This window comes from Apteryx rowi, unplaced genomic scaffold (genome assembly GCF_003343035.1).
Source record: "Apteryx rowi isolate R43461 unplaced genomic scaffold, aptRow1 scaffold_366, whole genome shotgun sequence".
Classification (NCBI taxonomy): Eukaryota; Metazoa; Chordata; class Aves; order Apterygiformes; family Apterygidae; genus Apteryx; species Apteryx rowi.
The window spans coordinates 624,913-652,093 of NW_020450152.1; the positions used below are offsets into that span (position 1 = coordinate 624,913).

General features: G+C 40.7%; 1 protein-coding gene across 6 annotated transcripts in view; it reads right to left on the reverse strand.

The window, feature by feature from the left end:
• ATXN1 (ataxin 1) overlaps positions 1 to 27,181 on the reverse strand; it is a 224,024-nt gene that overhangs the window by 195,727 nt on the left and 1,116 nt on the right. For 4 of the 6 annotated variants that reach the window (XR_003254786.1, XM_026073306.1, XM_026073304.1 and 1 more), the window contains exons 1-2: positions 26,496 to 27,107; positions 21,800 to 21,920 (exon numbers count right to left, since the gene is read on the reverse strand). The gene's annotated coding sequence lies outside the window, so the exon portion shown is untranslated. The other 2 variants (XM_026073302.1, XM_026073303.1) reach the window with 2 other exon arrangements.

The following is a 27,181-nucleotide window of genomic DNA, read 5'->3' on the forward strand; positions in this document are numbered from 1 at the left end:
TAAGCAATTCTCCCAGTGTTTATGTTACACTCATTAACCCCCCCACATCAACTGCAACCGAACAGCATCAGTCTCTTGCTGTCTCTGGGCTAGGTTTTATCCTGCCCTGTGCTAAACACAACACTGAGATGACTCAGGAATGGTTGCCTCTGCTTTTTCCCATAGTGAACGAAGAGGCCGCGAGAGAGGGAGGGCACCTTTCAGACAGCAACTCAAAAACCTCAGCTGCCAGCTCAGGATGCTTCGCCCTTTCCCACCCTCCACTAGCTACAGCGGCAACCCGGAAGATCGGCACTCCAGGAGTGGGCTCTTCAGCTGAAGGCTCAAATTTTGGTGGCAGCTATCAAATGGACTTAAAAGTACACACGCCTCTGAAGGAGACAGTGAGAACAAATACATCAGTGACTGAAAGACACCAGGATACCACAAAAGAAGCAGCATAGTAAAAGGACAGGATGCCAGTGTCTCAGATAAGTAGTTATGGCAATGTTTACTTAAAATGTTTTGCTGAGTTCTTCCCATTTCAAACAGAAAACTCTGATTTAAGGAAGAGACTTTCAGTACTGTCTTCATAATTTTTTTCCTTCAAAGTATGAAAGAACTTCCTTTTTCCAAACCAAATGAACAGAGTTTACGGCCAAACCCTCTCAGTCTCCAAAAATCTCAAGTCTGAACTCTATTAAAAATAGCAGTTAGTCCAGCCAAACACTCCAACACTATATTTAATAGCCTATAATATTCCTAAGGCCATACTGCCTGAAGTCTATGAGCTGGACACCAGTTGAGCCGAGCCACATGAGAGCAATGACAGCTATAGGGAAGGCATACAAAGACATGACTATGTTCCCTGGCTGTGGCTCTCTGCCACCACTGCTACAAGCACACCAGGGTCTCTGCAGCCACAGGGACAATCTCTCTGCGAGGGGGAGGTCTGAAGCAAGGAGCTGAATTTAAAAAGAAAGMTGTACTTAGGTAAGCCAAGCTGCCAAGCTTTTAAGCACGCAACTACTCTTTTGAACTTTAAGTGCTGCAGGTTTATGGTTGCATTTTATTATTTGATTTTACTGGCCCGTCTCTTCCTCCTTGCCTACTGCTTCCCCCGTATCACTTAAAGTTCCTCCTGTTCATTCCTCCTTCGCACCCTTCAGGCTCAAAGCTTTCTCAGATCAGCTCCCCAGTTCAACAACTAATAAACTCCAAGGAAAGACGGCAGCAACGCCAGCGGGGACTGCAGCGGGCCCTGGCCCCAGACTCCGGGCTGGGCGTCCTGCATCACCAGTGCTCCTCCCTCACCAGCCTAAGGGATGCTCCTGGGCAAAGCATTTTCATGCATGTTTCACACTTGCCGCTTGTGACACTGGAAAATACAGTTCGCGCCGTTCTCCCAACAAAAAGCCACAGCACGTGTTCTTCTGTATAGGGTGTACACGTAGGAAAGTAAAAATATCTTTTCGAGTAAGCGTTCCAACCAGAAACAGCCTCTTGGTACTATTACAGCTGACTGGAAGCTGAAATAATACTAATTACACAGTTCAGTATGCACTCTGGTAAGGCTCCCCGAGCCCTCGCTGTCCTGGAGTAACAAACATTGCTTGAGCAAAGTCCCTGGCAGGCACCTCCCTCCCACAGCGCACGGGCAAGTCCCACGAAAGCGCCAGGGCAGTTTTGGTGCCTGCCCTGCGGCACGGGCTGCTACTCCTCCACCGCAGGCTGAGGGCAGGAGCAAGGCCACACCTTTTGCAATTTTTTCAGGGCCTCAGGAGCTACAGATTGCCTGGCCACCCACACCAAGAGCATTTCTGTGATCCAGGAAATCATCATTTATAGGTCTTCCACAAACCCTGCAACAGCTAACAGTCCTGCCTGTGCACCCTCTGCCTCCTACCAGGACAAGACTTTACTCCTGTATGCTGCACAACTCTGTCCTCTATTTCAGACTTTCTCTCCTGAACGTTAAACCTCCTACTGAACAGCATTTTTTACCAACTTGCCAGGCTGACTGTTCAAGATGAAGCAAAACTATGGATGAATCYGCAGCTCATTGCATGTTATCGTTCCAGGAGGTTGCTGTGGATGCCCTGTGAAGCAACAGCGGATGCATATAGGAACTATACTGAACTCTCAAGTCTGGTTCTTCTCTTTTGCACCCATCTACAAAGGGTGCAGTGGAATTTTTAAAAAGCTGTCAGAGACGGTACAAAAAAAAAATTATTTACATAATATCTAAATAACAAAATGCAGGGTTTTTTACTTCCACACTTCAGTATCTCAAAAATGGCCAATCAAATATCATCATCTACTACAAGGGTGGAAGAATGGGTGCATTCACACATATTCATACTGGCAGTAATAGTTTATTCTCGTTCATATTGCAAACAAACAAAAACATTCCACTCTGGTGGATCATTTTTCCAGCAAACTCTAAGTTCTTTGAAAATGGCCATAACTACACTGGTGCTGGCAGAATGTTTGGTAACTTTACAGAAGATGTCATATTTTAAACAGCAATTGTTAAATTCGTTCACAGAGCTTCCATGTAATGTTTTCAAAATGGCCCAGATTAATTACTCTATTAAAACAACATAGAAATTTGGAAATCAAACAACAGCAAGTATATTCAAAGAGAAAGACAGTAATGTCAATCTACTAAAAATGTAACATGAAAGAAGCAGAAAAAAATGACATGAAATTGTAATAATACAATTAATAACTGAGAAAATAATAGGACACCAAAAACATGTACTTCATGATTTCATTTTACTTCAAGCCTGTGGAAAGACTGAAAAGGCTCTTAACTTCTTCGATTTGCAGGCTCCCTAAAGTTTTTCCAGTAATGGTGAGACCCTCTGGAGAGCAACTTCATGCCTGCTGACAGCCAGCTTACTTTTCTTAGTCACACTCCTCTTCGGAAGAAGGTTGTTAAGTGGACTGGTCCACAGACCACAGTCACTGGTCACTATGCACACCACAGAGCACACACTAAAAAACACCATTACTTTACAACTCAACCAACCAACATAACCAGCAACGCTTTATAGCTGTAACCTCCAAGGAAGAGTCTAATGATGCCCACTTTCTCCACACTTATCCATATGCAGTGCAGTACTATGGCATCCACGCCGCCCCAAAGGAGCAACATTCCTGAAGCATGGAAAACTTGGCATTGGACAGATCCAGATTATACAATATTTGGAGTGTATTTAAAGAAACTCCAGGCTTTGTAATTAATTCTCTTAATATTGCCAGCATATCTTTAAGCTTCAGACCACATCAGCAGGACACAGAAGTGCTGGAAGGTATTAAGAAAAAGAAAAAGGAAAGTATGCTGGGAAAATAAAAGTGAGTAGTAAGATGGAATATGAAGACTCCCCGGAACAACAGACAGTAAGCAGTGTCCTCACACAGACCGGAGGGGCAGACAGTTCTGGTGGCCAAGGCCAGCACAGGGACACATAAACTACCCCAGGCCCCTTTGGTCCTCTATGCAAGAGTTGCTTCTTGCAAGCCTTCTTGCAAATACAGGTTGCCCGACTGCCCCAGGGTAGCTCTGCTCCGCTTTTGGCACACCTCTGGGCCTGGAGACGCCCAGCAGGTCACTGGAGGCACGTGCACGTGGCTGGCCCTGTTTTGAGGCAATCATCCAGCAGTTGTGCAGCTCCCAGGCAGCATGGGGAAACCTCGCTGCCCACCCGCATGCCGCCACTCCGGCCAGCGCAGAGGGGCTCCCTCCGAGACAGCCTGATGGGGCTGGGGAAAACCAGCACATGCTCGCTGATCACCCAGGAAGGCTGAGGAGCCCCCACGAGGGTGGCACAGGCCATTTCGTTACTGTGGGAGCTGGGAGCATGCACAGGGCTCTGATCCCTGAGGCTGCAATACAGGCACTGCAGACCCCACCGCCAAGACCCCCCTCTTCTGTGAAAGAGGGTGCTCAAAGAAAAGCAATCGATGTTATTTGAAGGCTACAGGCCCTTGCTGCAAATAAATAAAGTGCAGCTTGCTTAAGGGTGGCGCACGGATGGGAAACACCCCTGCTCTGTGGCAGCATGTGCAGCTGTGAAAGGCAAATGGCCTAAAATGCAGTGGACTTGCTTAAGGTGGGACATAGATTTATGACTAAAGCTAGCAGGACACTTACAGGATACAGACAGAATGAACTGATTTTTATATAATATTCTTTATCACAAAAAAAAAAAAAAAATCCCACAAAAGTTCAGGAACCATTTACAAAGCATATCAGTACCACAGAAATGCAACAGCAAAGAGTGGGCAGAGGCAGATGCGAAAAAAATCCAGCCATCTGCCTCCAGGCAATGCCGAATTCCTCAACAGCACACATACAGGCAAGGCCTCAGCTCTCTCAGTTGCAGTTAAAAGACCCTTAACACTCCTAATCCTTAAATTTCCTGGTCTCCTAAATGTCCCTCTGAGAAGGACACATTCAGGGCCACCCATCAGGGTTTGAAGTCATGTTCCTGAGGGCTCAAACATACCATAGGTAACTCTGACCAGAAGCACAAACTACCTTTTTCTCCTTGGCCAACTGAATACCAGGTGAAACTTCTCAAGAGTAAGCTAAATTAGACTCCGATCTTGCGTATGCCTCTCTCTAGCAGTCTATCACTTTTCCTAAAACGCAGGGTAATAAACGACGCTCCAAGAGGTAGGACACTCARCTACTGGGCTTCAGGACTTCACCTATGTTAGCAAACAAGACAGCAATAAGGTAAGAAAACTTTCTGGGTTACAATCTTGATTGTAAGGTTTTAAAATCACAAACTGGGAAACTCACTCCCCAGCTGGTTACTAACTCAGCTTTGAAACCAAGTATTTAATAATTAGTAAAGGGAAGTTGTGGACAGTTACACCTAAGGGTATTTCCAGAAATGACAAATATTTTAAAATGCAAATTCACAAATTCTACAGCATATATAATTTGAATAGCTAATGTACATCCTGGCCACATACCATATTTTTAGCAAATACCACAGTGGGAACCATTTTTCCAAGACTACATAAATCCCCACTGACACATCAGAATGCAGTTTTAAACAATAATACAAAGATAAAAGCACGTTGTATATGTCATGCTTTGGAGTAGTCACCATATTCTCTGTCAATAACCTATGGATTAATAGGTCTCTGATGTAAAATAACACATTAGCCACTGATAGTTCTATGGGACATGAAATGAGGATTAGGCATATGTCACAATTTTTCATTCACATTTTTAACTTGATCAGTTGTGCCTAAATTACTACAATTTGGGTTTGTTTTGTTTTGGTTTTTTTCATTTTCTAAAGGTTTGATCCTAATTCCATTAATTTGCACTAACATCTAGGGAGCAGGTTCAGGTTCTAAATCAGAAGATTAATGTTATTTTAACAATTTACTTGTGTGTCTCTAAGGCCAGCTAGACTAGATCAACAAATAAAAAGCCAAATTCATTTAACCTAGTATGATGCCACTGACAGAAGATGTAGCTGATACTTAAGGAAACAGTTGAAGAAACAGGGCAAGTATGGCATGTCAAAAAATAATTTGTTTTGGGATATGCTTATTCAAAGTTTGCGCCGTGTTTCTGGGTAGTTCAAGATGCTTTTCCAAATCCAAGCCTTAGGAACAGGGAGTAAAACATATCTATACAACCATCTGCAACAGCAGCCTATCCTGTAACAGGCCAAAATCTCCTTAGGATTTTATTTTCTTATTTTTAATTCAGAACAGAGGTCTGGATAGCCAGATGAATAGCTGGCCACAAAGTAAGAAGCTGTGGTTTACTGGTTAAGACCTAACTGAAGATATGGGAGATTCACCTCCCATTCTTTGTTACCACTACAGACTCTCTGTCCTATCATGAGCATTTGTGCCTGTGCAGAATGACTACAAATCCTAACAAACTGGAACGCTTCCAGAACAACATTTTCCACGCATTCTGCACACGCCGTGAATCACCTTACCAAGAACACAAGCCTGAAGAGTAAGATCTCTGTGCATTACTCTCTTGTCCAGTTCTTCTTAGTTAAAGTGAGACTGCCCCTAACAAATTCAGCAATTTGGGCTAGCTAAAATGCCATCGGCTGGGGACAGCAGTATGGTTCGATCGTGTATGCACAGTGGCAGCGAGGGATTTGAGTTTATTAGCAAAAAGTGCTCATTTCATCCTTTGAACAGCAATGCTGAGGACTGTCAAGGATTCAGGATTCCCCAACATCCCCCTGCGAAAAGGTACCTCCTAGGGGTTGTTTCTGTGCAGCTTTCGACTGCCGAGACATAAAGGCACTGCAATGGTTCTAGCGACTGAGCCAATTTCTTTTCCTAGCTACAGTGAGTAATACACGACAACACTGAGCCTGCTTATATTTGACAAAGCAGAACTGTGCCCCTTTGAGATAAAAACACTGAAGTACCCACAAGTATCTCAAAACATTCCAGAAAAGAAATTGTCTTTTGGAGTCTTGGTTTTTAAATACATACCTAACTTTTTTAATTGTCTGGTAAGCAGTTTGTTTAGAAAGAAGTATTATACAGTGCGAAGGTATACTCAGATTGCATTTGCATTCTAAAGACGAACATTACTATTAATCACATCTGAAAATAAGAGGCTCTGAAAGTGCAAGATGTATTTTTGAAGGGAAAAAGAAATCACAAGTACTAAAACACTCAGAAAGGAGGCTGACAAACTTTCCCTTCCTGCCCCAAAAAAGAAAACTCCTTTAATTAGCTTGCACATAGCTCAACACACAGAATCAAATTGGGACAACCTACACCAGCAGCATAAAGTCAAAAAATATGCTCAACATACTCCACGACAGGGAATTTTGGAAAGCAATGYATCTATCAGTGTGACCACCAGCTAACTTAGCAAATCACCCATACGCCAACGTAATCGCCGAAAGCTATCAGAGACCTATCAGCAGTGGGGGACCATCCATAACACTACCACACTATGCAGAGCAACAGCCCACAAACAGAAATGTTCTTATCCTTTGCGTAGACCTGCCTTGGGCTGGACTCTTCTGCTTGCGAAGTACAACATAGTCAATAATTTTCACCAGTCCCCATTTTTATTTTGCTCCCTCTTTGGAGGCAAGTTTCTTGTTCTGAAAATATGAAGAGGCAATAGYCCTTGGGCTACTCCATGTATGTGGGCTGCAACTTACTGAGTATTTGTACGTGAAATGCTGTGCTCTGGTCCCACCATAAACCAGGCAGGCCATTATGAACTTACAAGAAAATAAGAGGGAGGGCATGCACACACACATCTGCACACAGACATAAGGAAAGAAGGCTTGCTTGCTTCTTAAATAAAAGAAGAAAAAAAAAAAAAGACACCAGCCCTATTTTATTTTCCAAAAAGAAAGACCTCTCCTTAATAAAGTATTCTGTAGATAACTTTTAACACATGTCAAGTGACTTAGAGAATGGACAATAAAGCCTAAACATCCCCATGCACATTTTCTGTACCTGCATATACTCATACATTTGCATAAGTGAATCCAAATCACTTCATAGCCCTGTGCTATTAACCATTTTGAGACAGTCTTCATCAAATAGCAAATGATGGGGGGAAAAAAGAGCAATGACAGAAAAACATCTCTTTACTTCCAATTCTATCTGTTTAGGGGTGTTCTCAAAATGGGATATTAAATGTCCAGTCCTGAAGGATAATCTTGTCTCAGTTTTCATAAGGCATTTTTTCATCATATCTGAAGGGCTTAAAAACTGTTGTTTTTATCTGATCAAAATGTTGKCTTTCCTCCTGCAGTCCTGGCATTCTTTGTGGTGAGACTGTTTCAGTATCAATATTAATATTCAAATGTCAAGTTTGTGACACTCTACATTTCCTGTACTATTTGAAGCATTCAGAACAATTATTATCTGTGAAATATTAAACAGTAAATTTTTGCTACCTATTTCCAATTTCAACAGCTCTAGCTGTGACAGAACAGCACTAACAACAGTCATATGCAATTTTACATACAGATTCATTGTTCAGCTTTTCTAGCCGTACTCATACACTTCCCCAAATTGACTTTTGTTGTTTTTAGCAAAGCTACATAATTATTCTTTTTCTGGAGTGCCAATCAGGCTTGAATATCAACTGAAGTTACAGTATTTAGTATTTCAGACTATTGTTCCATGCTTATTCCATAATCTATACCAACTTTAACACAGAGTGAATCATCAAGCATTTTTTGAATACTTAGGGAAAGGTAAATTCTTTGCTATATTAATTCCATTGCTCTTAAAAAAAAAAATCTTTCAAGTTTGCTTTTTTTTTCCTGTTTCAGTACTTAGTTGAGTCGCTTTCTTCTGTAATTATCTAAACTGTGGTTACATATCTTTGGTTATAAGGGGTATTTTTATTATAACATGTAGGTGTCTGAAAAGTAACATACGTTAGAGCTATACAGCTGAGAATGCACTAAGCTGCCACTCCTTCCTACCAAGCTGCACAACATTTTGGAGAAGCTTTCATATAATAGCACAAACTGAAAATAACAAATGTCTCTGCCCGTGTTTAAAAAGGCATATGTTAATTACAGAGATGCATTTTTCTCCTTGTCAAAGAATAGCTTTAGCAGGAATGCACAAAAAGCATGTCAAGACTTCCACTAACAGACAATATTACAAGCTAAAGATCAAAATGAAACATCCCAAATAATTCAAGAAAAGCTTTATTTTCAGTGTATGATTTGGTCTGGTCATACCACAAAGTACTTAAATATCATTGCACAGGTCAGCTCTTTCCATTGTTCTTCTCTCCAGAATTGCAGACTGATTTCAGAACGTGCGCCCTTCTTCCAGTCTTAATTAAATTCGATCCAAATTTGAGCCAAAGGGTCTGATCCTAACCCTCTGAAAGTCAACAGGAGGAACGCCAGTGGGAACGGGGCCTAAAACAACACGTCTACAGTAGTCTACAGCTCGGAGTTATATAAATGCTTGCTAATATCTCCATACTGACTGGTCATCAACATTTCCATTATAATCTTTGTACTTGGGGACTTTTGTATGTTGGATCCCATCCACATTTCTCTTGAGCCAGCTGAAAGGAATTGTTTTGGAGTGACACAAGGCACCTCCTCCCCTCCAGAGACCTGCAGACAACTAATGAAGCCCTCCTTTTTCACACAAATTAACAGGATCCTACCACCTTAGGGTGAGATCTGGTTTACCTTTGTTACCATGTGCTTTTGCAGGGTTGTAAAAAGAAGCTTCAGTTTTGTCTCAGGAAATCAAGGGTTACGGGCTTTTTCATGTAGTATGTCATGATGYGAAATAATCAGGGCTAAAAATGCAACAATGAGGTTCAAACAACAGTTAATGAATAATGTGCACTGTAATTCTTCATCATTCTGTTTACACTGCATTGAGGGTTATAAATGAAGTAATAAACAGCAAGATCCATTTTGCCAACATAAGGAGCCTGTCACAAATGCCTTTTAAAAAATACCAGGGATACTACTAACATCACAGCCAGTATTCTTCCCACCCCAATCAGTGAAACCATCCTTAAATTTGATCAATTGTTGCACCCAGAAGGACAGCTATGTTTGTCTACAGTGTCACTGCACTATTATAACTGAACTCATTATTTTAAAGTGTTTGAAGTACCTTGAGCATGACAGGAGACATAGAAAAACAAATTCCATTCTGTAACATGCAATTCATACTAATGTTAATTAATTCACATTCACAATATAAGCTGAAGCTGTTCCAAAAAATCCATTATGATATATTCTGAGAACAAGTATTAGGAGTAAAACAGAGAGCTTGGCTCAGCCTAAGCAAGTCTACTGACGCAACTTTATACATCTTTCCCAGATGAGTTTGAGTCTTCCTTCTCATCCCTGTTCCTGGACAGATGTCTGTCTAAGGCTCACCAAATTGCATGAGTCAAGAATTGATTCTAGAGATAATTCTCCTCTTTCTGCAGAAATCAGTTATTAAGGGGGCTAATACTAATAGTTTTCTGCAGTGATGTGAGTAAAATTTGAGTGGAACAGCTTCATGGTCCAGTTGAGAGGTCTAGCTGACAGAACTGAGGTACATGTTGCCCCAAACTTTCACAGTAAAATATGGTCTTTCCTTCTCTTGTCCTTCCAGGTCTCCTCTGTATCTACTCAGTCACGTTCAGGCCCCTCTGGACTCTGGGAAGCAKAACCACAAGATGGACAGGCACACACAAAATGGTCCTGCCATTACTGTCCCCAAAACTTCCAGCTGCTCACCCACATGAGACATAACCCTGCTGAAGAAGTTATACCAAAACACCTCACTCCACAGACGCTGAGGCAGAAACAGTATGACAGACTCGAGTAACATGGACACAGTTAAGTGAAGTGAACTCTACGTGGAAGAGCCTAATGACAGGCTCTTTCTCTGGGATATATAAACACACAGTTTATATACTTATATTTCTAGCTGAACAGATTGGCTCTCAATAGTACCCACAAACTTTTCAAGTCCTGAATAGAAGTTAAGACATAACCCAGGTCAGCAGTCCTACATCATGTACTACGACCTTTTTCAAATACAAGAAAAACAAATCTCAGCTACGGAGTAAACCCCACCTACACAGTCCACAAAAATTCTTATTTTCCATGACCATCCAAGAACATGAATTGCCCAAAGACCGAATACCAATTCTTCACAAAAGAACTCTGAGCCCATCGGAGTGTCAGAATTCCCGGACGACCGTCCAGCTTCCAACAACGAGGCACTTATATGGAGCAAAACAGCACAAATGTCCACATTCTCAACAAGATGCAGCAATACACTTCACATCCAGATCGTGGCTTGTTTTAGGTGCATGCTTACATGTATAGGTCTCTATAAAGCACACACATGAGAATTTTACAAATAAGTAGAAGGGAAATCAGTGGCTACAACTGCAAAGCACTGCATTGCTAGCTAGCGACAAAAAGCATACAATCCAATACTGAATGACTGCCAACAAGGAGGAGTCCCAGTTTCAGGCCTCAAAAACACTTGGAAAGCTGTTACTTGGCTGATTACATCTCTGTCAAAAGGGTAAGGTTTCAGAGTGGTGTGCACAGCAGATTAGACTCATGACTCCCAGTCAGAAGCTGCAGAAGCTGCAGATCTGAACCACCACAAATGCTCTGTAAATATAACTGGGCAGGTACTTGTAATGTGAAGTGCCTCCAAGCACTACTACTATAAAAATAATAGCAGTATCAGTGAAGCTGTTCATAGTCCATGGGCAATGACCACGCTACATGTTCAACTTCCTTTGAAATGAACTGGTCTGTAAGAAAATTTGAAAAGAAAGTGAAGGATGTGGTAACATTTGCAGCAAAAAAATAGTAAGGGCAGTGCCTCTTTGAAAAAAAGGGACAATTTGGCATTTGCAGTGCGTACAAGATGTCTTCATACACTTTCCTGATTCCTTGCCAGTAACTATTCAAAAAAGACCACTTAACAAGCAAACAGGTCTTCAGCACAACAAATAATAAAAAAGAGAGCAAAGCTTGTGCTATTTAAATATCATGAAACATTCTGCTAATCATGCACAGATGGAAGTACAGACGCTTCTGCCAGACGCCTTGTTCAGAAACTTTGCTCTATTTTTAATTATTTGATGCACAGAAGACCTGTTTGCTGATTAAAAGGACATTGCCTTTAAAAGGACTCCATCAATATGGAGTCCTTTTTTTTTTAAATAGAGAATTTTAAAAGTAATATATCATATCTTTGAGTTCCCTGTACCACTTTTTACAATCTTGTAAACATGGGGAATATTTTTTTCAGATGTTTTTCTCACCTTGGTAAACTGGCTACATACGAGAAAAGTGAAACTAACTATGCTATTCAAAATCTACTGTCAAACATACTTAGTAAATCTAATTGAAAATTGTGCATTTTCCCATCATATCCTTTAGTTTGGAACTTTTTTTGCATCTATAACAACAAGGGGTATTGATTTTCAGATAAAAGCATTATTTTTGACAGTTTTCCTCTCATTCAAAAAAAGCATAGTTTTTTGTGAAAATACATCACCTCCAAAATTTATCAGCTGAAATATTTATTAAATTGTTTTTAAAATCTACTATAACCATATGATCATTTTGATAGTCAGGTCCTTGTAAAAATGCTTTACAGTGATACAAAATAGCTAACATAACTGTGGGGGGAAAAAGCAACCCTCCCATTTTTTCCACTTCACACATTTTGTGAAGTTCACTCCTTCAGTGGGTACTTAATTCCTCTATTTCTCTACATCAGTCAAGGAATTTCTCCCTCTGAAAAGAGCCTCACTCAAAATGCATACCATGTTCAATTTCTTTTTCTTTTCTTTTCTTTTTTGAATGAAGTGCTTTCCACACCTTCTTTTTTGGTTTAGTTTACATTTTATCTTGAAAGTTTTGCAACCTGCTACTGTAGGTTTTTGCTACTGGAGCAGAAGCACAACATGAAAATGACTAGAAAACCAAGTAAATCAGCCCGAGCCATTACTTTTGTCTAAGCTCTATGATAGGTGAAAATTATATTCCATTTTTAAAGCTTCCCAGTGTTAACAATTTAAAGTGCCACTATTAACAGTCAAAGAATCCTTTTATTAACGTACCACATGGTACGATAATAAAATAAGTGACCCATAGTCTCATGAACAAATGACCCAAAGAGGATGACTCCCAGTTCACACTCAGGTAAAGGAAAAGAACTGAATTATTTTTAAACTGCCAACATGTAGTATTATACAAACAAATAAACGCAACTACTTTTTAAAGACCAGCTGACAAGGCTGAAAAGCAAGATGAAGAGACTGAAGAGACACTGCAGCTGGAAGCCAGGGCAGATTGGCAGGGGCACACAGGACTGAAAATCCAATRTTCAGCCCCTGAAACAAGCCCCCACAGTGAAGTGTCAGAGAAGAAATAAAGGTTTTCCCCATGAGGAGAAGAGGAAGGCTGTATGGAGTGAAAGGCTTGTCCAGACAGATCATCAGGGTTGCAAAGCTCAGACTTCAGCTATGACTAACAAGGAAGGAAGGGAGGTAGATGAAACAACGTTCAAATTTGCAGTTCTGCAGAAAATTACTGAGGTATTGAAACCCTCTAAGTAAAAATGGATTTTAGATACCTAGAAACACACACACAAATCAAGCAGAAGAAAGGGCCAACACGCAATCAGAGCATTGTGCAGGTAATGAAACTGGTGAGAGCGCTGCACAAGTAGGTCAGATACAGAGCAGCGAGAAGTGCTGAGCGCAGGAGAAGCGCCACAGAGGAGGGGTGAGGAGAGAAATTAATTGGCCAGCAACAAAAGGATCAAGTCTGGAAAAGGTTAGAACGGGACAGAAAGATGAAGGGGTAAAATACTGCCTGGGCTTTATGAAGAAAGATTCATGAATTTAACAGCACATCCACCCGATGCATGGAAAGGACAGAAGACTGATGACACTGGACTGAGGAACAGCTTTTGTTCCCTCTCCACTTCAAGCAAAAGCCAAGCCACCGCTCAGCTACCGTAGCAATAAACACGCAGTGTCCAATGAGCAACRGTGACCTGCCAGCAACTGCTGAAAGGGCCCAGTCTCCCCCCGTGGTCCCAGGCCAGATCCCACGCACATTTACACACGTGCACTCCACTTAAATCGCCAAAGAACGACAGGCGTAATGGAGCTATCAATCAGACCCCTGGTAYTGCACCGCCGGCCCCTTAGGCACAGAGCACACAGAGTTCACGTGAAACAAGATAAGTAATATAAAAACCTGGTTGCTGCAGCACAGTCTGCACAGCACTGGTGGTTTCACAGAGATACTCTGGCTAAACAAGAAGCTGTACAAACAGCGCTACACACTACAGCCAGCCGGCTTACGGTTCAGAAGAAGTGACAGCTACGAATAGCGCAGCCGCAAACAGCAGAAGTGTGCCTTCGTTTGCATTTCTTCCATTCCTTTCAAGCAACGTGACGCGCAACAAGTTCAACTCCCTAGGTAACAGTGGTACATTTGACTGAGGCTGTTTAATGTATTTCAGGTGCTTACTATATACTTCCTACCCACCTTAATTTTCCTTAGGGCCCTTTCTGACTGTACTCTGACAGGTAACAAAAGAACATCTGGATAGCCGTGTCCTGTAACAAATGTCATACTTCCCCTTAGGAATTAATTTAATTCACTCATTCACTAGACAGAGTATTTCTCCTGAATCTGCTGCAGAGCTGCAACAGAAATATGTTAGAGGTGACCAACACATTTGAGGATCTACGCACACACCCCAGTCTGCATCAGTCTCATAATCAAATACAATTCCCTGGGACAGAGTTCTTAACTCTGTCAGCTTGTGCAAATACAGAACAAAATACAGACTTTCATTCTTTCATCAGTCCTTCTGGTATTGTAGTGTCATATAAAAGACAATATATAACATACTTGTGCCCTATCCAAAAAAAAAAAAAATACAATGCAATGTTAAACTACAGGCTATTGGTCCATGGAATCTACTATCATTCTCTTTTCCCATAAAATAGAACTTCAAAACATACAACAGAGACAGTGTCATCTCCCTACAACTGTCAGGTTCACAAAGGAAATCACAAGTGATTTCCAGGGCTGCATCATCAACAACAAAAGTACCAGGCCAGACCACAGCATAGATCCAAGAAAATTTAGCAAGACTGATAGTGGGAAACCTGTAACTCACCCCTGAATCAAGGAGGAGATAGACAAGACCTAAGTGGAAAGGTAAAGCAGCTTCTCGATTCCGCAGAACTAGGAGATGCAAAAGAAAAGTGTTTACTCAGATCCACCAGCTGGCCTTTGGCTATGCTGTTGGCCCTTTGGAAGTCCTGCTCACGGAAGACGCATGGGCCAGGGTGGCTGKTGTGCAGAATGGGAGAGGAAATCCAGAGAAAATAAATACAAAATCCAGGATGCATTAGCTCCCTCATTACAAAAAGCTGGGGTTGGGGGGGAAGGTACCATTTGAATTTTCATACAGATGTCAGGCAGGTAACAGCAGTTCTGAGAAACTTCCATTGTATGTTAATGCGTGGTGGTGGTGTTTTTTTTTTTAACTGGATGCTCAAATCATAAGACATTAATATGAAATTAAGATCTTGCATTAACTGAAAGATCATGTTTATGATATTCATACTGCAGGGTTTTACTTGCATAAATATTGACAGAAATATCAGTATTTGTGTGCTTGGGGCCAAATATTTTCCTTAAGAGCTCAATTTTAATGGCAAAGAATACTGCCTCCCCTTTCTGAGGGAAGAAAATACCACTGATCAAATCTATACCCTCCAGCACGATTTCTTTTGAAGTCACAAGCAATGGTCTTCGGTCTTTAGTAAAATGCTTCTAGGCCTGACGAGTAAGTTGAACAAAGAATGGTTTGGACAATTCACAAAGCAGATGACCTTCCCTGCAACCTTTTGCCTCTGAGCAGGTGGTTCAAGAGCAGCCCAAATCAACATCCAGTAACTCCTTCATTGCCTCTGTAAAATAAATCTGCCACCCGGGCTCACGATGCATGTCCCTCCCTGACAACTATGATGCTTTACAGAAGGCCAAAGGACAGCTCCCAGGTAGGCAAGTGAACCTTTCAGATCACAGGCAGGGCGTTCCGTTCACAGTGGTATTTCTTTTATGACTTTTATGGAGCATTTCTGTTTTCAGTGATGTGTATACAGCACTACTTGAGAGCTCTTGAGTAATTAAAAAAGATTAAATGGAATAAAAAGTCTGGAAAGAATGGCTTGACAATTTTTTTGTTTTTATTTATGTCCCTTATTTTATAAAATGCAAAATTTTATCTATTTTGCCTATTGTTTGTGTCTTTGCTTTTAAAATTTGAAACCTAAGTAGAAAAAAATCTGCAAAAAGTAAAATGGAACTTATTTTTGCATCAAAAATAAGAAAAATTATCATCCAAGCTGCAACAAATACACAGACAGATAGAATATAATTGTGTTAGTATTTGAATTATGTACTTCAAGCCACCTTTGATCAACATGATTAATATTCCTTTCAAAAGATTTTATAGCTGGTGTACGACATGAACACAATTAAAGTAGATTAATCTGTTTTGGTTTCTACATTTCATAAAATTACTGTTCCTCTGATTAATTTTACAAAAACACAGGTAACTATGTACTAATGCTTTTTTCTCATTGATAAAATAAGCCTGTGTCTGAGCTTACACTGATCGGCCAAGAGACATGATTATGAATATCTAATAAATCATCAAGCCCGATGATGCAATATCATGTAAGCTCATACACAAAATACTACACTTCCCATTTCACAAAAATAAAAAACAGCCCAATTCTCAGTTTATAGCATCTGATCAGCTAAGACGGGATTCTTTAGGTACTAGTATCTGTCTACTGCTGCTAACTAGTTAGTCAAAGTGACTAGAATTGACTCACAAACCTTTCCCTATTGAGGTTGATGATAAAATTTTAATCAAATTAAACAGCAAGGCTTTACACGGGGCAATTTCAGAGAATGGTGAACAGTAAGGGGCCCATCCAACCCTTGACTTGCAGGAGACTCGCTTTGACCTTACCAGGACTATCACGAGCAGACTGGTGTCATTTCACCCCATAAATGCCTTAGCCCAGGGCTGCAGCTAAGCACCGCTGAACTTGGTACCCTCTAGGAAAAGAGCAATGTTGGCATTAGCAATGGGGCTTGTAATGCAGTCCACAGCCAGGAAATGGGGTTGCTGTGGCCACAGGAGTAAAAGTATGTAAAAAAGGACTGGGGAAGARTAAAGAAAGACAGGTAACAGCAGAGAAAACAAAGGGATATTTTATTTAAGTATTGCAAATTAAAACAATACAACAATTACCAGTATCAACTCAATTGTAAAATAGACATTACAAAATGTAAAAAAATGTTTTTTTGTTTGTTTTTTTTTAAGAATAAGATTTCCTTTAAAATATATTATTTCAGTGGAGAGGTAGAAATGATATGCCGAAGATATCTCTGACACAAGCTTCTATTTCCTAATGTCTAAACTGTGCTAGCTTTTGTTTTGATTTTTGGAGGGACAATATATTTAATATCCTGTTTGCAGACTATTCCATTCAGGACACAATTTTAAAATGCAAGTGCAACAGTCATCTAAACATCTCTTTTATTTTTTGACAAATACTGTGCATCACTCACATTAAGCTTACCATTAACTGTGAACTGTTAACATGTCTTAGTGTGGTTTCAATGTTCCTATGGCAAGGCTAAACAGTGTTTAGAAAACAATGATATCCCCAGGCCCACACTGTAGTTTCTGAAGCACAGATTAAGCACGGTATTCTGCTCAACAAGCTCATCACTATTAAGTAACTCATCAGAAAATAAAGAGGGAATTATCAAATGGGAATTGCCAAGTAATTAGTTCTCTGAAGCAGATGACATACAACTGTTAAAGGGAGGGGCTTCCCTGTTAGTCATATGTCAAAGTAGAGCCTACTAATCTGTAAATAAAAATGCATTACATATGAATAGTGCTATGGGTTTTTAACCACTAGCGGCACATGGAGAATACACTTACAATTTTTTCTAGTGTAATAATCCACTAAGATTTTTTTCTCTCTTGCACACAATGAATTTTCAAATGATTCTGGATCTGCTTGCTGTCAGACCACCTGGGGAAAGCTAGGAACGCAGCGCAATACCAGAGAGGTGATGTGCTCAGGGGCTAAGGAAGAGGAGGAATCCATTTACTATCATATTAATTTGAAAAAAGCACTCCCTRCTGGGCTACTAGGTATGCCACTGCCAAGGAACAAGCACCAGTGAGAAAATATTCACCGGCACAAAAATTCTGAGCACAGCAAAGAAGGACTAAACCTGTTTTTCTGTAACTATCTTCCTCTATTAAAACCTTTCAAGTAGTTAGTCTCACAGCAAAGTTAAATTTACGAAACTACAAGGCCTTCATGCGTGGACACTTAACAAACAAAAATGCGGTGACTGTCACAACCACATTCTGATAGGAGTGAAAAACACTATACTCTTGCATTTTTTATAAACCAAAGAGTGACTCAATAAAACTTTAAGTCAGGTTTTCAGCTAGTCCCACAGATTTGCCTCCACTACAGCATCTCACCCCAAGAAACTTCTCACCTAGCACATTCAAATTCAGATGCTGCCACCCGGGCTAACTTTTAACCAAAACCATACCCCCAGAGCTGTGCACGGCAACATCTACCAGACACACACCTGCCCAACTCACACGCTCAAAAGCAAGGGAACATGGGCGGCACACAGAGATGCCGAAGCACATACAAAGCTAGAGATCATTTCTCATGGTCTGATCACTTTTGGCCCTCAGTGCATAAAAATTCTCTAACACTTAGTCTAACATCCAAAAGATAATACATTAAGGTGATGCTACTATGTTACAATTCATGGGACAGATTTCCCGTACGCTCTCATTACTCTCACAGAAATATCTCTTTAAAACAGAAGTTGGAACCTGAACCAAACCTCAGGTCCTAGCTTAGGTCTCATTAGAGTCTAGTATTCTCATCTAGGCAGATCACTACACTCAACCCMATTTATATTTTATATCATGTCACAAAATTTTCAGCCAATCTGACATGAGACTAGCAGTATCTGCTGAAGGAACAACAGAGTAAGAACATGGAAGGTCAACCCTGAGGTGATAAGGTAGGGCTGAGGAGATAGCAAAGACTCATTTCCAAGATGTTAGTCTGCACTCACAGCTTTTCATTTACTTTAAATTTACTCACTCACATACAAAATAAACAATTAAAAAATTAAATATGATTTCTAATTACTATCCAATTATATCCAGTTTACATCTCCTTTTTTCCTTGTGTTCTTAATACATTCATAATCTCCAACACCTACCTTCTTCTAGCGCTACAGTCACGGTAGGCCTTGACAAACAGTCTAAGAGGGGAAACATAAAATCAACTATGACAGAAGAACATCAATATGGCAATCAAAAAATTGCCACTGGATGCACTAGTATAGAGACAGATTTGCTCTTTTTACATTCATCACAACATATTATAAAAGGATATAGTATCATTCATTTACAGAGAACATATTTCTTATGTAAAAACATGCCACATTAGGTAGCAGACAGATATAGTTATGAAAAGTTCAGTAAAAAAAGAAATCTTACTATTGGGCTGCTGCTGTACAGTCAACTCGATGCTATAATATGATTAATAGATATCAAGTGACTCGACAATGGAAAAGATTAAAAAGAACTCTTTAGCTGTTAAAATGTCCAGTGTCTCATGCAAAATCCTCTCAACACAACTGCTTAAAAGAAAGCATTGAGTCATTTGCCTACGTGGAAGGAGGCAGTGCATGCTCTGAACAAATAACAATAACTCTGTTTTTTAGCTCAGGCTAAAATTAACCAAAGTCAAGATGAAAAATAAAAAAAMCCCTATGTCTCTATTTATTTTATTTTTATTTTTTTTACTAATCCTGATGTCCTTATTCAGGCAAAATGCTTAGCAAGCTCTGCAAGGCTGCTGCTTGCATCAGAAGGATAAACACGCCTGAAGCTTACACACAGCGGCGACGTGCTCCCCGCTGCCATGCGGCTCCTCACGCAAGTAAAGCTACGAATGCACGTGCGGCAGCGTTAGGCCTAAAGCAGGGCTTGCGGGATTTGATTTTGGATCCATTCAGCCAAATGTCCCYGACGTACTGTCCCTCTGACAGACACTGAGGTAATAACCCAGGTCTGCATGAAACGGAGCTGGGCTGTTGCCACCTTTACCCCGAACAAATGTGAAAGCTGGAAAAGATGATGGGTCTGAGCACGCAGTGCTTGATCTTGATCTGTGAAACCTATTTGTGGCTGCTCGCTGCACTGCGCCGGGTCACATTTATTTCCCATGTTACTACTTTGGGCACCCCCCTGTTAAATCAAGTGACCGAGATAACATTTATGAGCAGGCAGTCTCTATCTCAACAACTTTGGCTTTACTTATTTTGTTATATAGTGGGTCTGATTTTGATCGTTCTCTAGAGAAAATAAGAACTACCTAAGGAAGCCAACAGAGCTACCTCAAATGTGGTGACTAAATCAGCATGTTCAAGAACAAGAAAAGAATCCAAAACAAATCTGATCTAAGATCCACAAAAACAACGCTATACTTCAAGCTACACTGTTATAGAAAAAAAGCAGTATAGTACTATACGCCTGTCATGCCTACAGCTAAAAGTCACCTGCACTAGACTTAACTATTTTTATTTTATCCAACATGTTTATTTAACATTTAATATATTCTTTTTCATGTAATCGCAGGAAATGCCAGTTGCTAAAATATTCAAGGTGACTTAGCAATACATTGTGGGTAATACAATGTGAGTATCCATAAGACACTTGAATTTGACCAATAAATAATCACTTCTTCTAGTTGAGAGAGAAGCCTTTCCTGTAGGAATCATTTCTGCAAATACAAACAATTTCACGCAACCTAAGCTAATTCTGAAAAAATGAAACGCCCTGTGGAAATGTTAATGTCATGACGAAAAGCTTCCTTCTACTCAATCTCGAGTCAATAGCTGCTATCAAGTTGGTTTTCTTCCAAAACTGAAAGACAAAACATGTCAGCGCATGGGCACTCTTGTCTGGCATTTCACTCTCAAGAAAATAATACTGCTCCAAAGAGATATAGTGGTTACAATCCACCCCCACCATTCTAGCTCATTTGTAAACCGTAAGAGGCATGTCTTTGCATGTAACTACTTGCTTAAACAACTTCCCTTTAAAGCACAGCACCCTACCTCACAGCCACAATAAAATGTAAATTATGTGCTATATACTTCTCTGTGACATGCTGTATACACTAAAAAGTTACTCTGCAATGGAGACTTTCTGATCAGCTTCTCATAAATAGAACACTGCAGTATTTAAGACTTCTGGCTGCAAACTGGAAAAAAAAAATCTTTTGAATTTCTGCAACTAATCATTACGTTTAATTTTCTATTTAAAGACACAGAGAATTTTCTTCTTATGACCTTTATCTGTTCTTTTCAAGCATTAGCAATATTGCCAATCTCAAGCACTCAAAAATCATGAGACAGGTCCAAACAAACAGACTGGCATAATGACAATCAAATTAAAGAAATAAAATAAAAATTTATGTTCTTTTTATTGGCAGTATGATTGTTGAGCTTGGTGTTTTCAAGGCATTCTCCCCAACCATATGGGACCAAAAGGAGAAGAGAGGAGAGGAGTCTGCTATTATGTGCACTATTATGTCCTGTCTGGTTATGGAACATCAGGGAAAAATCAGAAGAATTGAAAACGCTCCTCAAATTAGAGCCAAAGGCATCCAGGCATGTCACTAATAACTAGTTATCCTAAAGTTACCACCTTTATAACAGACAAAGTTTAGTGCACAAGAGGAAATCAGCACACTGGAGAAGTCAAACAGACTGCCAGCAACAAGAACCACTAACAATGTTCATAAAAATTATTTTACACATGGCATTTTACAACAAAAATCAGAGACTATAAACTTTTTCATTCATACCATCATCTTTTAATAACTGAACGTACTCTGACCTGAGGTGAAGATAAAACCACTCATCTGGAACCCACTGTCCTGTAAGTCACAGAGCTGAGTCACTAGATAGAGTTAATGCAATTTTTCTGACTGGAGTTTCTCAAGGACCTCTACTGCCAAGCAAGGGAAATACAAACATTTCATGGGTAGATAATTATAAAGACATCATAAGGTATCCATGTTGATCAGAACCCCGAGCAGACCACGTACACTTGTTAGAGAAAATAAAAGGCATTATGTTCTCACCTTATTGACAGTGCATATCTGTACGGTGATGGTAAAAACGGAGGTGGTCACTGTCCTACAGGGATCAAGAATAAATTCACAGCTTGTATTGCTTGCCCATCTGGTTTGGCCTGCAACGTGACTGGTGATCCAGCAGTTGAGGAGACGGAAACCAAATAAAAATAAACAACAACAAAAACACAGTTAAGAGTCAACCAATTTGCAACATGCTAAGATACCCTAATGAAAACTGAGAGAGACTGCTTTAACTATTACTCAAGCACAGATCTACTATGGATTTAATCCTGCAGACAGAGCACATACAGTAGAGAGCATAGCCCATTTATTCAAACCAAGTGCTTTTCTCCTAAATGTGATCTTAATGAGGTGAAGAATCATCAGCGAGTTGAGATGACTTTCTTCACTGCCAACAGAACATATTTTATTTGAGGAGGGGCATCATCCAGAAAACACACTGCTGCAACCACTACTGCTAGATGAAAAACAAGCAGCTTTGGGAACAAGGCATTAACTTGTGCATTATTTCGCCATTCCTTCAATTAACAGTGCTAAGTTAGAGTTAATACATATTACTGCAGATGCTCAAATAATACAAAGGAAAACACTATCAGTGCGATTTTTTTCTACTTCTATATTTTTATTCAGTAAAATACGAAGAGCCAGCATCAAATTTCTGCTGACATCACATATTAAACAAAATACATTTTGTTTTTTTCACTTGGAATCTCACCAAATATTTTTATCACTCTTGGGACAATAAAAGGATTTAGTGGGACCATTTCTCTTTTACTGAGAAGCATTTTTGTAGTTACAGTTTATGAACATACTCACTTGTTCCTATTTATGGAAGGATTTACACACATACTTAACTCTAGATAGGTTCTTTAATCAACCCTCATTCAGCAATACCCTCACTGACACATGTACTGAAGTAACTTTGCAGACAGACCTATATACGCACACAGATTTGTATGGGTTTTAGAACCATCTCATACCATAGTTTTGAAGAAAAAAAATCATTAAGCATTACATTCTCAACATATGCACTGAGATCAAGAAGGAATTACAGTTGTCAGTCCAGTTTCTGTTGTTTTACAAAAGTTGGGAGTCTGCAAAGTTTCTTACATTAAAAACGTGTATCAGCTAATGTATCAGCTGATACATGTATCAGCTAAGCCAAAACGTGGGAAGAATCTTCAACTTTTTTTATGCAAAAAATGTGAATCACTGAATATGTTGCGCATATAATATCAGACCCCAAATACAGTTTCTTTGTCCAAATACCTGTATATTTATTTGTCTCACTTAAAGTTTTGCATGAAAGCAAAATGAAATGACAAGGTCAGTATTCTTAGCTTGCAAAGCTTAGGCTATCTGACTTCTTATACAAAAAAGTCACTGCGATATAGCACATCATTCCTTCGATCTGAAATATGTACCTGTGCCAAGCCTGTCGTACTCCTATTCCCCATGCTAATTATAATTTTATTTGTTGAAGCAGAGCTGGTTACAGTAGCCACAAAGGAGAGATGCATTTAAATCTGTTCTCTGAGCTGTGTAAATTGTACATACAGTACCTGTACAGTCGTCCAAAACAGTTAATCTTTCAGCACCTGTATGCTCAGCTAAGGTTGTTATAGCGTTAGACTTCTTTGCGACTGTGCAGCTGAGCGAGCTCCCTCCCATACTGTGTACTGTAGTAGTGCTGCAACTAGCAAACCCTTCAGACCGTATATGCAACTCTGACATGCATTTCCTTTAAAGCCAGTGATGCTTCTTTATTGCATTTCCCCTCCAAATAGCACACCCCAGCAGAAGCAGGACACTGTATGAACAACGGCAATGACAATCCTGACTGCCGTGTACTGAGATGTGCTGCTAAACTTCAGCAAGGGAAAAATCAGGTCTTTATTTTGTTTTACTAGCTATACTACTAAAACAACTATTTTCAAATTCTAGTGTTTAAATCATCAGTTGCTTTTCAGGTGACTGCATTTAAATGTCTATTTTTTAATAAACATGAAACTAGGCCACTGGATCTATTACATTAAAAAAATTTGTTAAATGAAATTTCAGGCCTCTTGTAAAATGTCTTTTAAAATAAGAGTATTTTTTTCAATCATTCTAAGTAAATTAAAGCAGGCCAGAAGGGCAAGGGAGAAGAGCTGCACTGTTTATTTTCAAGAAGTCTTTTAACTATGTATATACGGTCTTTTTGAAAATAATTACTTTCTAATGCTCTTAGTCACACAGGTAATTTGTCTTACAATAAAATATGGATAAGCCACATGAGGCACACAATGACCCACTCTATAGGAGTCATTCAGTGCATGATTATTTCACTTTCCTCAGCCAGTGCCCCTAATAGGCTCTTCTATTTCAAGCTATCTCCTTGGTGCGGAGGCCCAAAGCAGCGAAGGCTGTGCAGAGCAGAGGATATTCTTTCATAACGAGAAAGGCAAGTCAAGGCACTGAAAAGCTGCGCTTCAGCATAAGAAACTGCCCATGAACTCCCCGTCCCCTTGCCCCTCTGAGGAGAAACGCCTCTGCCTGGCAGGCAGGCAGAGACCCTCAAGCTCGTTACACCGTACCTGGGACTGTGAGCTGCCTGGCAGCGCAGCATCCGAACCACTGGCAAGCACTTCTCCCTACCTCCTCCAGCTCCTGTGCTTTAACATCAGCGCTATTAAAATATCTGTTTTACTCCGATATTTCTGGATAGCGTGATGCTCCAGCCTGATTACTACAAACGCCTGGGAACTGTGGGTGCTGAGCTTCTCTATTTCTCATCATTGAGATGCAAAATCCTCTGGGCCAAGTTCAGTATTAGTGTAAATGCACACAAGATCAGCGACTGGAATAGAGGTGTTAACCACTTCTACATGCAGTTAATGCAGCTCCTTAATCAGGCAAAAATCCAATTTAAGCCAATAGTACTTGTTGCCTTAAAAAGATATTCAAAAAATTATGGTTATACACAGGAGATCACTTTCTGAGCTCTGTTGCTCTACTATATGTCTGGATTAAGTCCAATAAGTGGAGTTATTCTAGATATACACCCATGTAAGTGGCTCAGAATCCAGTCCACTGGAGTTGCTCCAGATTTATGACATTAGAACAGAGTGCCAAATTTGGTGCCTTTAAAAAATTGTATCTACGTTTGTAAAAGAGTGGTTCAAAAGAGTCATGTCCAAATACTGAGAATGAAGACAAACACACATTCTTTAGTTAAATGCATTTTTAACAGCACTATACAGTTTGAAGCTACTTAGATTGCATATTTTTCTCAATGCATTATAAGCTTTGTGGCAGAAAGCCTCCTGCTCTACTGCTGTAATACTTTCATGAGCACAAATGAAAAAAACAAATGCAAAAAAAACCCACAAAAAAACAACATCAGAAATGAATTATTTGCTAATGAGAATGTCTCAGACAAAATTGTTTTTAATAGTATATACTCCATAATTTTTTTATCAAGTGAAAATGAAAAGTCAGTTTTCACCTAAAACATAAGGGCCTAGACCTTGCTAAGAACTATGAACATGCTTCACAAATGTACTGTAAGTGATGACAGTGATACGAGGTACCACTGATTTTAATTGTACTGGTCAGAATGCGTAAAGTACAGTATGTGAATGGAAAATCACACGTCTGTGGCCTAAAATACTAATGCACGGATGGAAACTGTCACAAACTTACGAACCATTTCAGCCTGCAAATGGTTAAAACAGCCAGCCAACAGGAAGGGACAACTCTCAAGAAACTTTTATGCAAGCTTTTATAAACGAAAAGGATTTTTAAAAGAAGCACCCGACCTCTGCTAATTTGCTAGTAATCAGCACGAGTGGAAGGGATGATTTGGCTAACTTGGTAAGCACACCATCTACCTGCCTGATGCTGCGCAAGGAATATTTTTCGGGCCGAAGCGGGGAAACGCTGGCGGGCATCCGCCGATACCCCGCGGGGTGAAGCCGGGGCGGCCCAGGCTGCCCGGGGGGAGGCCACCCGCGCGCCCCGGGCACACGGCGCACACACGCACGCACACACACCTGAAGGGACAAGAAATACCGTCTGTTACCATGGCAGCCTCGTCTAACTACACGAGCGACGGGGGCTGGAGTAGGTGCCCTGGAAAGCTGTGCCACCGGCACACGGTCGGGCGGGCGAGAGCCGAGGGATCCATCCACCTCTGCCTTATGTAAAAAAGCCGTGCGACTATTAAAGCTGCCCTCCAGCAGGAACTGCTGCCTGTAAAGCGGTGGGCCACTCGTGCGGACAAACTGGGGGCAATAACGTGAAATTGCAACTTGCTATTCTCTCGCCAAACCTCAAAAACAACTACAGTGCGGTATTTTTTTCCCCAGCCATTCTCAGTTTCTCTCTCTCCCTTGTTCACAACCCTTGCTCCCTGCTATAAAGCTGAAATGCCTTCATCGCCCAAACAGAAACAGATTAACGTGAAGGCTGGATTTTCCTTTAATGGAAGGTTTCAATCGAAACTGAAATTAAAAGTCCTTGACTTCCCAGTATGTCAGCAAAGTAACTCGCTATGCCTGACCACATCGGGCATGTAAAGCGACCGTTACTGCATAAAATCCACAACCCTGAATATTAAAGGTTAAATGCAACTTGCATTACAAAATATGGATTTCTTTACCATCTGAACTGGAAAAGGTCTCCAGCAAAGGTCACCTACCTGCACAATTCCTGATTTGTCCACAAAATACATCTGTAAGGAGAAACGTTTTACTCAGCTAGCTCTCTCCGTGTGGGCATAACAGGAATGCCTTATAATTTTTGCTAATTCTGCCTGGAGTTCAGGCTCGCAGGGGAGAGATGCTGCTTGCAGGAGTCCCTATTACACAGCATACGGTAAACAAAATAAAAATAGCCCGTCGTTCTCGTTATCTACATAGTGCATTATATAACGGGCTTCCGACTTGTTTTCTTTTCTATTATTACTCTCCAGCAATTCCTCCCCTTCAACAGCATGTAAATCGCTCCCCGTTCTGTCATTTTATTATTATCGCTATTACTAYTACAGCCGGAGCAGACGTTTTCCAGCACGTTTTAATGTAGACTTCGCAGTGCTCGGGAACTGCATGTGACGGATGCGGCACCTACGGACGCCTAAGAAGGGGGCCCATTTATTTGTGCTCCGCCGGCAAATCCCGGCACTTCAGGCAGAATAAATAAATAAATAAATAGACCCAAACAAGACGGATAAAAACATAATCCGGGGTTGGGGGGAAGGCTCCCACAGCGCCCCGGCCGCCAGCAGGGACCCGTCTCCCGCGGCCACCCCCCGCGGCCGGCAGTACCAGGTGGCGTCTCCGGCCGGGCCGGCCCGGGCGCTGCGTGCGGCGGCGGCGGCGCGGGGCC